Here is a 15,781-nt window from a genome sequence, read left to right on the forward strand (position 1 = left end):
ACAGATAAAGATCTTCGTAGAATATATAGAAGCCAATATGGTAATCCAGGTTCCGCTATTGGTTATTGACCAGAGAGGTGTCTCGGTCATGTCCACATAGTTCTCGAACCCGTAGGGTCAGCACGCTTAACGTTCGTTGACGATATAGTACTACTAGTAAAAATGCCTGTGCATTGCACTGGGCAAAAAAAGGCGATACAACGCAATATCATTAAGCACCAATTATTATATCCAATAACAAAAGAGTATGTGTGTTGCACCGCGGGGCGTTTGTGCTTCGTTGCAGAGAAAACACCGCAATTTTTTTCCGAAAAACCTGCTCTGGTAGTTGCAAAGAATTTTGTACATAGTTGCAAAGAATTCAGTACATAGCAAGATAGGTACACGCCTGCTGGAAAGTATCTAAAACTGAAAGAAGAAAAGCAGCGAGGATGTACGCAACATGTTCCCTAAACAGGGTCTCCACCTTACCACCAGGAAAGAAGAATCCCTGGTCCTCTCAGTCTTTCAAGTTTCGTCCGACTCTTTCTTCCCCAAGGTCACACCTGCATCCATTTTCTATCAATTTACAGAAAATGGAACATCCTTTTTATCTAGTACCAATTTACAGAGAACGAAAGTATGCTACTTTCGACCACTTCCTGCAAGAACTCTTCCACAGCATAGCCATGATCAGTACACCAATCTAATACTAAAACTTATTCATACATGTGTCAATCTGTGTGACTCAAACAACAAGCATGTACATGTATTAGTTCTAATTTCACTTGCTAGGATCAGAGGTAACTAACCAGCAAGAGTTATTACAGTATCTTGAAATGAAGCATTGCTAGCCCCTACAATCAAATTTGTCGACATCCATAGAGCATATATAGTCGATAAATACTCTGATTTTCTCAAGGGATTAAATTTTTTTATCTAATAAATTGTTGATTCATCATGCTCCAGCATAAAAAAGAAGTGGTAGTTATAATCTGTTATCTAATAAAGTGGTTCAGGGTGTCAAACACAATATGAATTTTGAAACAGTTTCATTGCGCAGGAGCAGATGGCCTGCAGTTATGTTTGTGAAATTTACTGGCCAGAGAAAAAAAATGTGAAATACCAAATTCTAAACAGCTCGGCATCAGGAGAGGCAGCACCTCATCATATATTGGGTCTTTAACAAAATCAAAGACATAGTAAGAGTATTCCTGAGCTCCTACAGTCATACATACTTGAGCTAGCTGATAGTGACATATTACTACATCTATGTGAACCTTTATTATCCTACTCTGCTTTTCTTGATCCTCTGCTTTGCTATAAAGCTCAGATTTGGTAACTTAACCCTGAACTTCTAAAACATGCTTTCATTTTCCAGAAAAAGAAGTAAATTTCTTTGGCATGATCAAGCCAAATCAACCTCATCCGTCTTGGCCCCTAGCTCAAATGATATAAAGCTGAGGCAACTAACATTTTTCCACTTTGTAATGAGATTACGGTCTGCATAATCCTGGTCCAGGCAAAATTCATACAGCTCCTTAGATATATCCTTCCTTCTTCTATAGAAAAGATCATAAATGTAACGGCTTCTTGGATGAGAAATGCGGAAAATTAGCCAGAGTGCTTCACACTTTCCCTGTATGACCAAGGGTAACATCTAAATTCCTCAAATTAGTGTATATTCTACAGACTTGATTCCCCCCTAAAAACATACATCCACGCCTCTAGACTTCTTTCTTCTCTGAAAAATCTGAAAACATACCAAGATCTGATTATAGAATAAAATTTAATGATCCATTAAACTTGAAATCTGTACGAATATACATGAAAAAAACTGAAATCTCCATTGTTGATTTCTAACAGCACGAAATTTGAGTCACACCTCAAATCTTCAGGCAGAGTAGTCTGTTGTAGGCACAATCATAAATTAGCTAGAACCCTGTCATGCAAACTACCAACAGAAAATTGACATTGTTTATCAATTGGAGGCTTACTGGATTCAATATCCATCTAATATCCACAAAAGATGAGGTTGCTGGGGAGTTCTCCATGAATCAGAGCCTGCTCCAAAGCCTATTGTGCAGTGATCCTACGATCGGACAGAAAGGTACATTCTATAATATGTATTATTAGAGAACTGATAGACTCTTCACTTTTCTCAAATGCAATAAATTTTTCAACCATTACCAACGTGCAGACCTTTGATGATTCAACTCACATTAACCATGTAAAAATTCAGAGCAGTGGGGTACCTTGTTGTCGACCATCAGAGAAACTTCCAGTTATGCCTCACCGGCCACAATGTCCACATGTAGAACCCAATGGGAGCACTCTCTCCGTTCATACTTGGAACAGATGTGCTTGTGTTGACAGACATCGTAAAAAGAAGCACCAGACAGTGCACTCACAAACCTAGAAACTGACATCGATGACTTGGCAGAACATGTGGTGAAGCCCACGCTCACCGCTTCCCAATGTGTTCGAGGTGGCCCTCCTCCACCACAAGACGGTTGTGTCAGATGGCATTGGAGCGGTACGCTACGGCCACAGCGGCTGGAGGTGGAAGGTTGCCGTCACCACCGTGGTGGGAGTGACGCCTCAATCAGTCACTAACAACAAAATCAAGGTGAAATTGTCCTGAAAAAAGAAAACAAAAGCAAATGAATCCAGTGCCCTGGCTACATTTAGATAAATAGCTATCCAAATTTAAATGTAGTAGTCATACAGAAGAGCAACCGAACTCGCATTTGCTCCATACTGACTTTTGCTTTGTCTATGTATTGCACACCGTCGGCCAATTCCCTTATGCAGCTGCACCTAAGCATCCTAACAAACACAAATCCTGCAAAAAAACTGAGAATTTATTGATTGAGTATATGAAATTGCACAAAACACAAGTTGAATCCTAAAAAAATAGGATAATCATTGAGACAATACATAAGCATGTACTGTATGTGCACCATAGATTCAGGATGAATAACAAGAAGAGATTAGCATGATGGTTGAGGGAGCTATGGGCTTGCTGCTCCATGCCACGCTCACCCCCGATGAGGAGTCGTGGGAATGCCATCCTCCAACCCCAGCCGCCGGGTGATCTGGAAGTCTCGCACCACACCAGAGGGGTCGCGGCTGTCCGCCAGCAGCACAGCGAGCCCCATGGTGAGGCATACATTGAGGAAGCTACAGCTTTGCTTGCGTCTGAGGCACCTTCACCCATGGCGAACTGGGCGATGCCAGCAACTTCGTGACGCCACGGACGGCGTCCTATTGGATGATGTAGTTCGGGCGGCATCCATTGGAGGGGTTGGGTTGCGACGGGGGCGGTGAGTGGGCAGAGGTGTGACCGCGGAGGCGGGGATGTCCAGCGGGCTGACACGCGAACGCGGAGGCGAGCGGGCTGAGGTGCTGCCGTGGAGGCGAGGGGGCTGAGGTGTGGCGGCGGCGAGGGCTCGGCAAGGGCAAAGGCGAGGGTTCGAGTTGAGGAGGCAGATGCGTACGGGTATGTGGGCTTGATTCACTGGGCCAAAGTGCGCGGTCGAGCATTGTTTGCATCATTTGATGCACACGACGTGGTTTCCCAAATTAGTACCACCTCGTGTATATGTTTTAAATTCAAACTAAACACCTAAATTTACAGAAAGAAAGCGTATTGTGACGGTGAACCCACGGAGTCAATCCGTGCTTTATTATTAGGGATAGATATGAGTTATGTATGTTGGTGGCCCAATGTTTCGGAGTCCGGGATGAGATCATGGACATGACGAAGAACTCCAAAATGGTCTGGAGATGAAGTTTGATATATGGGATAATAGTGTTTGGTCACCGGAAGGGTTCCGGAATTCACCGGAAGGGGTTCCGGATGTTTCCCGAAATGTTTGGGTACGAGAACACTTTATTTGGGCCAAAGGGGAAAGCCCACAAGGTTTTTGGAAAGCGCAAAAGGAAGTTTTGCGCAGTCCAGCGGCCAGATGCTAGGGTCCCTGGCGTCTGGGTCCAGACGCCGGGAACCCTAGCGTCTGGCCCTGGAGTCCGAGAAGGACTCTTGCCTTTCGGGTGAAACCGACTTTGTGGAGGCTTTTACTCCAAGTTTCGACCCAAGGCTCAACATATAAATAGAGGGGTAGGGATAGCACCCAAGACAAATCAAGAAACACCAAGCCGTGTGCCGGCTACCCCGTCCCCTCTAGTTTATCCTCCGTCATAGTTTTCGTAGTGCTTAGGCGAAGCCCTGCGGAGATTGTTCTTCACCAACACCGTCACCACGCCGTCGTGCTGCCGGGAACTCATCTACTACTTCGCCCCTCTTGCTGGAACGAGAAGGCGAGGATATCATCGAGCTGAACGTGTGCTGAACGCGGAGGTGATGTACGTTCGGCACTTGATCGGGACGGATCATGAAGGTGTACGACTACATCAACCGCGTTGATAAACGCTTCTGCTTTCGGTCTACGAGGGTATGTAGACATACTCTCCCCTCTCGTTGCTATGCATCACCATGATCCTGTGTGTGCGTAGGAAAATTTTGAAATTACTACGTTCCCCAACAGTGGCATCTGAGCCTGGTTTTATGCATAGATGTTATATGCATGAGTAGAACACAAGTGAGTTGTGGACGATATAAGTCATACTACTTACCAGCATGTCATACTTTGGTTCGGCGGTATTGTTGGATGAAGCGGCCCGGGCCGACATTACACGTACGCTTACGCGAGACTGGTTCTATCGACGTGCTTTGCACATAGGTGGCTGGCGGGTGTCAGTTTCTCCAACTTTAGTTGAACTGAGTGTGGCTACGCCCGGTCCTTGAGAAGGTTAAAACAACACTAACTTGACGAACTATCGTTGTGGTTTTGATGCGTAGGTAAGAACGGTTCTTGCTCAGCCCGTAGCAGCCACGTAAAACTTGCAACAACAACGTAGAGGACGTCTAACTTGTTTTTGCAGGGCATGATGTGATGTGATATGGTCAAGGCATGATGCTATATTTTATTGTATGAGATGATCATGTTTTGTAACCGAGTTATCCGCAACTGGCAGGAGCCATATGGTTGTCGCTTTATTGTATGCAATGCAAATGCCCTGTAATGCTTTACTTTATCACTAAGCGGTAGCGATAGTCGTAGAAGCATAAGTTGGCGAGACGACAACGATGCTACGATGGAGATCAAGGTGTCGCGCCGGTGATGATGGTGATCATGACGGTGCTTCAGGGATGGAGATCACAAGCACAAGAAGATGATGGCCATATCATATCACTTATATTGATTGCATGTGATGTTTATCTTTTATGCATCTTATGTTGCTTTGATTGACGGTAGCATTATAAGATGATCTCTCACTAAATTATCAAGATATAAGTGTTCTCCCTGAGTATGCACCGTTGTGAAAGTTCTTTGTGCTGAGACACCATATGATGATCGGGTGTGATAGGCTCTACGTTCAAATACAACGGGTGCAAAACAGTTGCACACGCGGAATACTCAGGTTAAACTTGACGAGCCTAGCATATAATAGATATGGCCTCGGAACACGGAGATCGAAAGGTCGAGCGTGAATCATATAGTCGATATGATCAACATAGTGATGTTCACCATTGAAACTACTCCATCTCACGTGATGATCGGACATGGTTTAGTTGATATGGATCACGTGATCACTTAGAAGATTAGAGGGATGTCTATCTAAGTGGGAGTTCTTAAGTAATATGATTAACTGAACTTAAATTTATCATGAACTTAGTACCTGATAGTTTCTTGCTTGTCTATGTTGATTGTAGATAGATGGCTCGTGTTGTTGTTCCATTAAATTTTAATGCGTTCCTTGAGAAAGCAAAGTTGAAAGATGATGGTAGCAATTACATGGACTAGGTCCATAACTTGAGGATTATCCTCATTGCTGCATAGAAGAATTACGTCCTGGAAGCACCGCTAGGTGTAGCACCTGTGCCAGCAACTGCAGACATTGTGAATGCCTGGCAGTCACGTGTTGATGACTACTCGATAGTTCAGTGTGCCATGCTTTACGGCTTAGAACCGGGACTTCAACGACGTCTTGAACGTCATGGAGCATATGGGATGTTCCAGGAGTCGAAGTTAATATTTCAAGCAAATGCCCGGATTGAGAGATATGATGTCTCCAATAAGTTCTACAACTGCAAGATGGAGCATAATAGTTCTGTCAGTGAGCATATACTCAGAATGTCTGGGTACTACAATCACTTCATTCAATTGGGAGTTAATCTTCTGGATGATAGCGTCATTGACAGAATTCTTCAATCACTGCCACCAAGCTACAAGAGCTTCATGAGGAACTATAAGATGCAAGGGATGGATAAGATGATTCGCGAGCTCTTCGCAATGCTAAAGGTTGCGGAGGTAGAAATCAAGAAGGAGCATCAAGTGTTGATGGTCAATAAGACCACCAATTTCAAGAAAAAGGGCAAAGGGAAGAAGAAGGGAAACTTTAAGAAGAACGGCAAACAAGTTGCTGCTCAAGAGAAGAAACCCAAGTCTGGACCTAAGCCTGAGACCGAGTGCTTTTATTGCAAGCAGCCTGGTCACTGGAAGCAGAATTGCCCCAGGTATTTGGCGGATAAGAAGGATGGCAAGGTGAACAAAGGTATATGTGATATACATGTTATTGATGTGTACCTTACTAATGCTCGCAGTAGCACCTGGGTATTTGATACCGGTTCTGTTGCTAACATTTGCAACTCGAAACAGGGGCTAGGGATTAAGCGAAGATTGGCTAAGGACGAGGTGACGATGCGCGTGGGAAATGGTTCCAAAGTCGATGTGATCGTGGTCGGCACGCTACCTCTACATCTATCTTCGGGATTAGTTTTAGACCTAAATAATTGTTATTTGGTGCTAGCGTTGAGCATGAACATTATATCTGGATCTTGTTTGATGCGAGACGGTTATTCATTTAAATCGGAGAATAATGGTTGTTCTATTTATATGAGTAATATCTTTTATGGTCATCCACCCTTGAAGAGTGATCTATTCTTATTTAATCTCGATAGTAGTGATACACATATTCATAATATTGAAGCCAAAAGATGCGGAGTTGATAATGATAGTGCAACTTATTTGTGGCACTACCGTTTAGGTCATATCGGTCTAAAGCGCATGAAGAAACTCCATACTGATGGACTTTTGGAACCACTTGATTATGAATCACTTGGTACTTGCAAATCGTGCCTCATGGGAAAGATGACTAAAACGCCGTTCTCCGGAACTATGGAGCGAGCAACAGATTTGTTGGAAATCATACATACAGATGTGTGTGGTCCGATGAATATTGAGGCTCGCGGCGGGTATCGTTATTTTCTCACCTTCACAGATGATTTAAGCAGATATGGGTATATCTACTTATTGAAACATAAGTCTGAAACATTTGAAAAGTTCAAAGAATTTCAGAGTGAAGTTGAAAATCATCGGAACAAGAAAATAAAGTTTCTACGATCTGATCCTGGAGGAGAATATTTGAGTTACGAGTTTGGTCTTCATTTGAAACAATGCGGAATAGTTTCGCAACTCACGCCACCTGGAACACCACAACGTAATGGTGTGTCTGAACGTCGTAATCGTACTTTACTAGATATGGTGTGATCTATGATGTCTCTTACTGATTTACCGCTATCATTTTGGGGTTATGCTCTAGTGTAACACCCCGGATGTAACTTTCCCAATTTGTACTCCAACTCTTGTCGTTTCTGGCGTTAAGTTATTTTATTTTCTCGGGTTCGGGTTTTTGTCTCCGTGTGTTGTTATCGTTGTCATGCATCTCATATCATGTCATCATGTGCATTGCATTTGCATACGTGTTCATCTCATGCATTCGAGCATTTTCCCCGGTGTCCGTTTTGCATTCCGGCGCTTCGTTCTCCTCCGGTGGTCATTTCTACCTTTCTTTCGCGTGTGGGGATTAAACATTTCCGGATTGGACCGAGACTTGCCAAGTGGCCTTGGTTTACTACCGGTAGACCGTCTGTCAAGTTTCGTATCATTTGGACTTCGTTTGATACTCCAACGGTTAACCGAGGGACCGAAAAGGCCTCGTGTGTGTTGCAGCCCAACACCCCTCCAATTTGGCCCAAAACCCACCTAAACCTGCTCCATCATCTAGATCGTTCAATCACAATCGCGTGGCTGAAAACCGCACCTCATTTGGACTCTCCTAGCTCCCTCTATGCCTATTTAAAGAGCCCCCGAATATCTCCTTCCCCCTTCCTCCCAAAAAACCCTAGATCCACCCCTCGCGCGCGCCGGACAAACTGCCCCGCCGACGGACATTGTCCGATCCTCCCGCGCGCCCACTCCTGTGCCGCCACGTGGCACCTCCGCCGCCAGCCGCCGCCGCGGCTCGGCGAGCCCGCAGCGGGCCCGCCCGGCCCATCGTCTCCGTCGCCGCTTCGTCCGCCTCCCCGCCGCCCGAGCGCCGCCCGCGCTGCTCCCGCTGCCACAGCACGCCATCGCAGCCGCCACCACGCGCCCTCGCCGGCCGACGTGCCTCCTCGACGCCCGCGAACGCCGCCTCTCCTCCCGGGTCGCCGCGCCGCCCGACGCCCCCGCGGCGTCGCTCGCCGCCCCCGGCCGTCGCGTCCTCGCCGCCCTCCGGCCCTCCCTCGTCGACCCCGGCCGCCATCGCCTCGCCGGAATCGCTACAGTGCTCGCCGGAGTCGCCTCGGGCCGCGTGCCACCGAAACCCTAGATCCGGAGGTTGAAAAAATCGTCTAAGTCCCAAAATCCCAGATCCATATGCTCATGTTCATGGCCTCGTAACTTTGCATCCGTAGCTCCGATTCATGCATATAACATATCAAAATGTTCATCTCAGAGAGTACATCATTTCATTTCATTGCATCATTTTCATTTGGGTTCATCTTGATGCCCGAAATGCTGTTAGAATAGGGCTACTTGAGTTAATTGTCAGATCTACTGCTCCATTTGCATATTTGTCATTTTTGCCATGATTATTGTGTGCATGATATGCCCATGAGCTCTACATATGTTTTGTTAAGGGTTTTGCCATCTTTCCATAGGTGCAACCCATGTATTTTTGTGATGTTTGTGGTGACTAGCACAAGCTTGCAAAGTGGTGCACCTGGTAATTCTGTTTTCAGGGACTTAGCATTTCCACTAAGTCCTTGAGCTGTTTATCTCATGTTGTCATATGTTCATGTCGTTTCCTAGTGATCCGTGCCTCTTTTGAGGATGATCAGTAAGGATGTTTTGTTAACCTTGTAGTGCTCTATCCATCCATGTCTTTGTTTGCAATTATGGAGCACCCTAGCTTGAGTCAATCAAGCTCTACTTTGGCTACTTTGTGAATCTGGGCAGATTGTCAACTTGTTTGCAATTTTGCCGATGATGTTGTAGTTGATCCGTGCATGCTATGCTATTGTTCTTGCCATGTCTAGCTTGCATTTTGTGTGTTCTTGATAGATGTATGCTTAGCTTTTCATGACTTGCTCCGTAGTGAGTGCATCGAGCTCGTAAACATGTCTACTTGATATCTGTTTTAAGCATGCTCCAGTTTTCACTAAGTCTGAAAACTGATTATGTTTTTGCCATGTCCACATGCTTGCAATTGTATTTTCCGATCCCTTTTGGCTCAAGGTCACTAAGGGACTTTTGTTAAGCTCTTTGAGTAGCCCCATGCCATGCTTTACTTTGCCATGTTCAGGTCCTGTAGCATATAGTTTTGTTGCTCCAAAGAGGGCTACCTGATCTGAAATTCCAGACAAGTGTTAATTTCACTAAGTCTGAGATCTGTTTGCCATATGCATTTTTGCCATGCTTGTTTGAACCTGTTAATGGATGAATTGGCCGTAGCTCAGTGCTAGACTTTTGTTAAACATCTTGAATGCATCCCTGCCATGTATTTTTTGTCATGTTTGGGTGCTTTAGCATGTTCATCTCATTGCATTTAGATGGCTACTTGCTGTAAATCGCAGACCGGTGTCATAATTGAATCGCTTGCCATTTCCAAACCGTAACTCCGATTCCGGTGATCTTTATATTGTTTTCAAGCGTTTCATCTCATATTTCCAGTGGCACACTTGGATTTCCAAAGTTGAGGCCAGGTTCATGCATTCCTTGTCACATTTTGCATATGCATCCCGCATCGCATCCCGCATAGCATACCATCCTTGCATCATATTGTTTGATCCTTGCACGTGGTTGATTGTGTCCTTGTTGCTTGTTTGTCTTGTTTGGGTAGAGCCGGGAGACGAGTTCTCTAACGAGGAGCCCGTTGAGTTTGCTTTCGAGGATCCAGTCAACTCTGACAACTGTGCAGGCAAGATGATCATACCCTCGAAATCACTACTATCTTTGCTATGCTAGATTGCTCGCTCTTTTGCTATGCCAATACTACGATGCCTACCACTTGTTTTCAAGCCTCCCAAATTTCCATGTCAAACCTCTAACCTACCATGTCCTAGCAAACCGTTGATTGGCTATGTTACCGCTTTGCTCAGCCCCTCTTATAGCGTTGCTAGTTGCAGGTGAAGATTGGAGGCCGTTCCTTGTTGGGACATTTATTTACTTGTTGGGATATCATTATATTATCTTGTTATCTTAATGCATCTATATACTTGGTAAAGGGTGGAAGGCTCGGCCTCTCGCCTAGTGTTTTGTTCCACTCTTGCCGCCCTAGTTTCCGTCATATCGGTGTTATGTTCCCGGATTTTGCGTTCCTTACACGGTTGGGTTATAATGGGAACCCCTTGATAGTTCGCCTTGATTAAAGCTTTTCCAGCAATGCCCAACCTTGGTTTTACCATTTGCCACCTAGCCTCTTTTTCCCTTGGGTTTCCGGAGCCCGAGGGTCATCTTATTTAAACCCCCCCGGGCCAGTGCTCCTCTGAGTGTTGGTCCACCTGTCAGCTGCCGGTGGCCACTAGGGGCAACTCTGGGCTGGCCTACCCGCACCTAAGACAATCTGAGTGTGCCCTGAGAAAGAGATATGTGCAGCTCCTATCGGGATTTGTCGGCACATTCGGGCAGTGTTGCTGGTCTTGTTTTAACCTGTCGAAGTGTCTTGAAGAACCGAGGTACCGAGTCTGATCGGAACGTCTCGGGAGGAGGTCTATTCCTTCGTTGACCGTGACAGCTTGTCATGGGCTAAGTTGGGACTCCCCTGCAGGGATTTGAACTTTTGAAAGCCGTGCCCGTGGTTATGGGCAGATGGGAATTTGTTAATGTCCGGTTGTAGATAACTTGAACCTTAACTTAATTAAAATGAATCAACTGAGTGTGTTACCGTGATGGCCTCTTCTCGGCGGAGTCCGGGAAGTGGACACGGTGTTGGAGTAATGTTTGCGCAGGTTGTTCTCTAGTTTCTCGCTCGCGCTTTGCCTCCTCTTCTCGCTCTCTTTTGCGAACAGGATAGCCACCATATTTGCTAGTCGCTTGCTGCAGCTCCACATATACTTTTACCTTGCCTTACCTATAAGCTTATATAGTCTTGATCGCCAGGGTGCGAGATTGCTGAGTCCCTGTGGCGCACAGATTACTATTACACTAGATGCAGGGCCTGATGATTCCGCTCCAAGTGACGCGCTCGAGCTCAAGTGGGAGTTCGACGAGGACTCTCAACGTTACTATGTTTCTTTTCCTGATGATCAGTAGTGGTGCCCAGTTGGGGGTGATCGGGACCGTGTCGCATGTTGGGTATCTTTTATTTTGGCGCGTAGTCGGGCCATGAGTGTTTGGTTGATGTAATGTTATTTATGTACTTGATTGACGTGGCGAGTGTAAGCCAACTATGTTATCTCCCCTTTATTATTATATTACATGGGTTGTTGTAAAGATTACCTTACTTGCGACATATGCCTTCAATGCGATTATGTCTCTAAGTCGTGCCTCGACACGTGGGAGCTATAGTCGCATCGAGGGTGTTACAAGTTGGTATCAGAGCCTTCCCCGACCTTAGGAGCCCCATTGCTTGATCGTTTTTAGCAGCCGAGTTGTGTCTAGAAAATGTTTTGAGTCATTTAGGAATTATATATCGGAGAGTTTAGGAATTCTTTTTACTTCCCAGTCTCCTCATCGCTCTGGTAAGGCATCCTGACGTAGAGTTTTGACTCTTCTCTTCTCAAATTTCACTAAAAAAATTTAGGATCACGCAGGTATCTTGGAATCGTTCCGATGGTTTTATGATGAGAACATTGTCTTGGTGCCTCCTGTCAGGGGTTTTTTGGAAGTGTCCCGGGGAGTTGAGCTCTGAGGTGTTGTCGTCATAATTTTATCGTTGCAGTTCTGGAATACCTGAGTTTTAGTACGCCGACATCGAAAATCTCTTTTATGTAGTTCGTTGGTGAGATAACCTCGATGCCACCCAGTACTGGGGCGGGAGTTCGGGAGTATTGCCATAACTTGTATAACGGATGCTTTTCGAAGGTTGAGGTAGATGGTTTCCGAAGTTTTTCTCGGTTATGTGTTGAAGGATGGATACAAATGGAGGTAGGATTTGCTAGAATTGGGTGAGATATTATGCTTCCCCTGTATCCCCAACACCTGATTGCATAACCGGAAAGGTTCGGGAGTTTCATAGGTGGGAATTCTAGTAGCTCTAGTTCTTCTTCCACGGATATTGGTTTGAGATTAGGATTTCTTACCGATTATTCGTTCTTGATCCGTACCTTGTTGATTTATTTCTCTACCTAATTCTACGTGGCTTCTCAACTTATGGATATGTGACCATTTCAAGAGGAATGCATTCGTTCATTTTGTTCGGATGTGAAGACTATATGTTGCAATTTTCATTCCGTTGGATTCAGCTTCAATATTTGTCTATCAATGTGCTAATGGTGGTCAACCTCTTCAGGATGGCTCCTCCAACGCGCATGACTCCGAATCCTGATCCGCCACCACCTCCCCCTCCTCCGGAGGCATGGCAAGCTGTGATGGCCGCAACCAATGCAAACACACAGTTGATCATGCAAATTCTCCAAGAGCGCAACCAAGGGAACCAAGGCAACAATCTGAATCACTCTGCTACACTCAACTAGTTCCTTGCTAACGGGCCAAAGACTTTCAGCAATTGTGTTGAGGCAACCGATGCTGACGATTGGCTTATGGATCTGTGCAAGCATTTCGAGGGCAGTAACGTCAGGCCTGAGGACTTTGTCAAGTTCGCTTCCTTCCAACTCAAAGATCAAGCTGCAGAATGGTTCCAGCAGTACAAGGACTCCAGAGGTGGACGTGTTATCACTTGGGATGATTTTCGTCAAGATTTCAGAGCTCACCATATCCCTCAGAGCGTGGTTGAAAGCAAGCCTGAGGAATTCCGCAACCTGAAGCAAGGCTCTTTGTCTGTCTATGACTACAACAAGTTGTTTCTGAAGCTCGCCTGCTTTGCTAAGCAGGACGTCCCTGATGAGAAGAGCATGATATACCAGTTCAGAGGTGGTCTCAGAGAAGAAATCCAGCTCGCTCTTGTTCTCTTTGAGCCCTTGAGGTACGATGAGTTCTACAACATGGCATTGAAGCAAGAGGCTGCTCAGTTGAGGTGTGATGCTTCCAAGAAGCGAGTCAGAGATATTACTCCTTCTTCCTCTACTCAAGTGGCCAAGCAGCAGAAGTATTGGCTTCCTCCTCCTCCGTTTCGTCAGCCGTATCAGCAGAAGAGCAAAGGTGGCAGTGGATCTTCCCACCCACCCAACCCTAGCTTTCAGAACAAGACTTCATCTCAACCTCCAAGATCGAGTGCTTCGTACCACCGTCCGCTTTCAGAGGTCACGTGCAACAAGTGCCAACAGAAGGGTCACTATGCCAACAAGTGTTCCAACTAGAGGCGTCTTCCTCCTCCTCCTCCTGTCAGATTGGCAAGTACAGCTGTGGTGAAGCATAACCCCAAGCACGCCAAGGTCAACTTGATGAATGCAACTCAGGCAGAGGACTCGTCAGATGTCATCATGGGTAACCTTCCTGTTAACGATATTCCTGCAAAAGTTCTTTTTGACACGGGTGCATCACATTGTTTCATCTCGAGACCATTTTCATCTAAGCATGGTTTGGCTTTGCAAATTTTGCCTAGTCCATTAGCAGTTGTATCTCCCGGTAGGCGCATGCATGCTAACTCCATTGCTCCGGATGTTACTATCACTTTGGGTGACTACAAGTTTCTATCTTCTCCTACGGTTCTTGGTGACTCGGATATTGATCTTATTCTTGGAATGGATTGGCTTTCTAAGCACAAGGCTCAGCTTGATTGTGCAGCCAGGCAGATTCAATTGACTCATTCGTCTGAGGAGGTAATTGTCTTTGCCGCTCCGGATAATACCATCCGTCTGTTTTCTCTCAATGAGAAGGGTGAACTCAATGTCATCTCGCAAATTCCAGTCGTTTGCGAATATCAAGACGTCTTTCCAGAAGAGCTTCCAGGAATGCCTCCGCACCGGCCAGTTGAATTCGTTATTGATCTTGAGCCCGGCACGGAACCTGTGTGCAAGCGTCCTTACAAGCTCGGACCTGAAGAGTTGAAGGAGCTGAAGAAGCAACTCGATATTCAAGAGAAAATGGGCCTCATCCGGCCTAGTTCTTCTCCGTGGGGTTGTGGTGTTCTTTTTGTGAAGAAGAAGGATGGAACGGACCGACTTTGTGTTGATTACCGTCCATTGAACAAGAAGACCATCAAGAACAAATACCCACTTCCCAACATCAATGAGCTATTCGAACAACTCAAAGGTGCCCAAGTATTCTCCAAGCTTGATCTCCGTATGGGTTATCATCAGATTTGAATCCGTGAGCAAGATATTCCCAAGACGGCTTTCAGGACAAGCTATGGTTCATATGAATACACTGTCATGTCTTTTGGCCTCGTCAACGCTCCTCCGACTTTCTCTCGAATGATGAAATTCATCTTCAACGCCTACACCAATGACTTCATTTTGGTCTATCTCGACGATATTCTGGTTTTCTCAAAGAACAAGGAAGATCATGCCAAGCACTTGCGTCTGGTTCTTGATAAGCTCAGAGAACATCAGTTCTACGCCAAGTCCTCCAAGTGTGAATTTTGGCTCGATGAGGTTCTTTATCTTGGTCATATCATCTCTGCCAAGGGCATTGCGGTGAATCCTGAGAAGGTGTCTGCAATTGTGAATTGGGAACCTCCTCAGAACGTGAAGCAACTCCGTAGCTTCCTCGGTCTCGCAAGCTACTGCCGAAGATTCGTTGAAAACTTTTCTAAGATCGCGAAGCCTCTCTCTAATCTTCTTCAGAAGCATGTCAAGTATGTTTGGTCTCCGGAGTGTGACATTGCTTTCAACACTTTGAAAGAGAAATTGATCACTGCTCCAGTTCTGACTCCGCCTGATGAATCCAAGCCATACGAGGTCTTTTGTGATGACTCTCTCCAAGGTCTTGGCGCAGTGTTGATGCAAGAGAAGAAAGTTGTTGCTTATACCTCTCGCTAGTTGAAGCCCAATGAGAAGAACTACCCCACTCACGTTCTCGAGTTGGCGGCAGTTGTGCATGCTCTTTTGACTTGGAGACATCTCTTATTGGGAAGAAAAGTGGACATTTTCACTGATCACAAGAGTCTCAAGTACATCTTCACTCAGCCTAATCTCAACCTCAGGCAAACTCGATGGGTCGAAATGATTCAATAGTATAATCCGAGTATCGAGTATACTCCAGGCAAGGCCAATGTGATTGCTGACGCATTGAGCAGAAAGGCTTATTGCAACAGTCTTATTCTCAAGCCTTATCAACCCGAGCTTTGTGAAGCTTTCGGCAAACTTAATCTGCAAGTTGTTCCTCAAGGTTTCCTCGCCAACCTTCAAGTC

The 15,781-nt window shown here is 45.6% G+C and overlaps 1 long non-coding RNA gene across 3 annotated transcripts; it reads right to left on the reverse strand.

The window, feature by feature from the left end:
• Window positions 1-1,014: 1,014 nt before the first annotated feature.
• On the reverse strand, window positions 1,015-3,524 carry LOC125531490 (uncharacterized). 3 transcript variants are annotated; one of them, XR_007293263.2, is made up of 3 exons: window positions 2,708-3,524; window positions 2,235-2,619; window positions 1,015-2,071 (listed from the first exon to the last, which is right to left on the reverse strand). It is a non-coding gene; the product is annotated as an uncharacterized LOC125531490 (long non-coding RNA). The 3 variants fall into 3 exon arrangements; XR_015607646.1 differs by having other exon boundaries at window positions 1,015-1,732; window positions 1,977-2,619; XR_007293261.2 differs by having other exon boundaries at window positions 1,015-2,619.
• Between the last annotated feature and the right edge of the window lie 12,257 nt (window positions 3,525-15,781).

This window comes from Triticum urartu, chromosome 1A (genome assembly GCF_056163025.1).
Source record: "Triticum urartu cultivar PI428250 chromosome 1A, HENAU_Tu73, whole genome shotgun sequence".
Classification (NCBI taxonomy): Eukaryota; Viridiplantae; Streptophyta; class Magnoliopsida; order Poales; family Poaceae; genus Triticum; species Triticum urartu.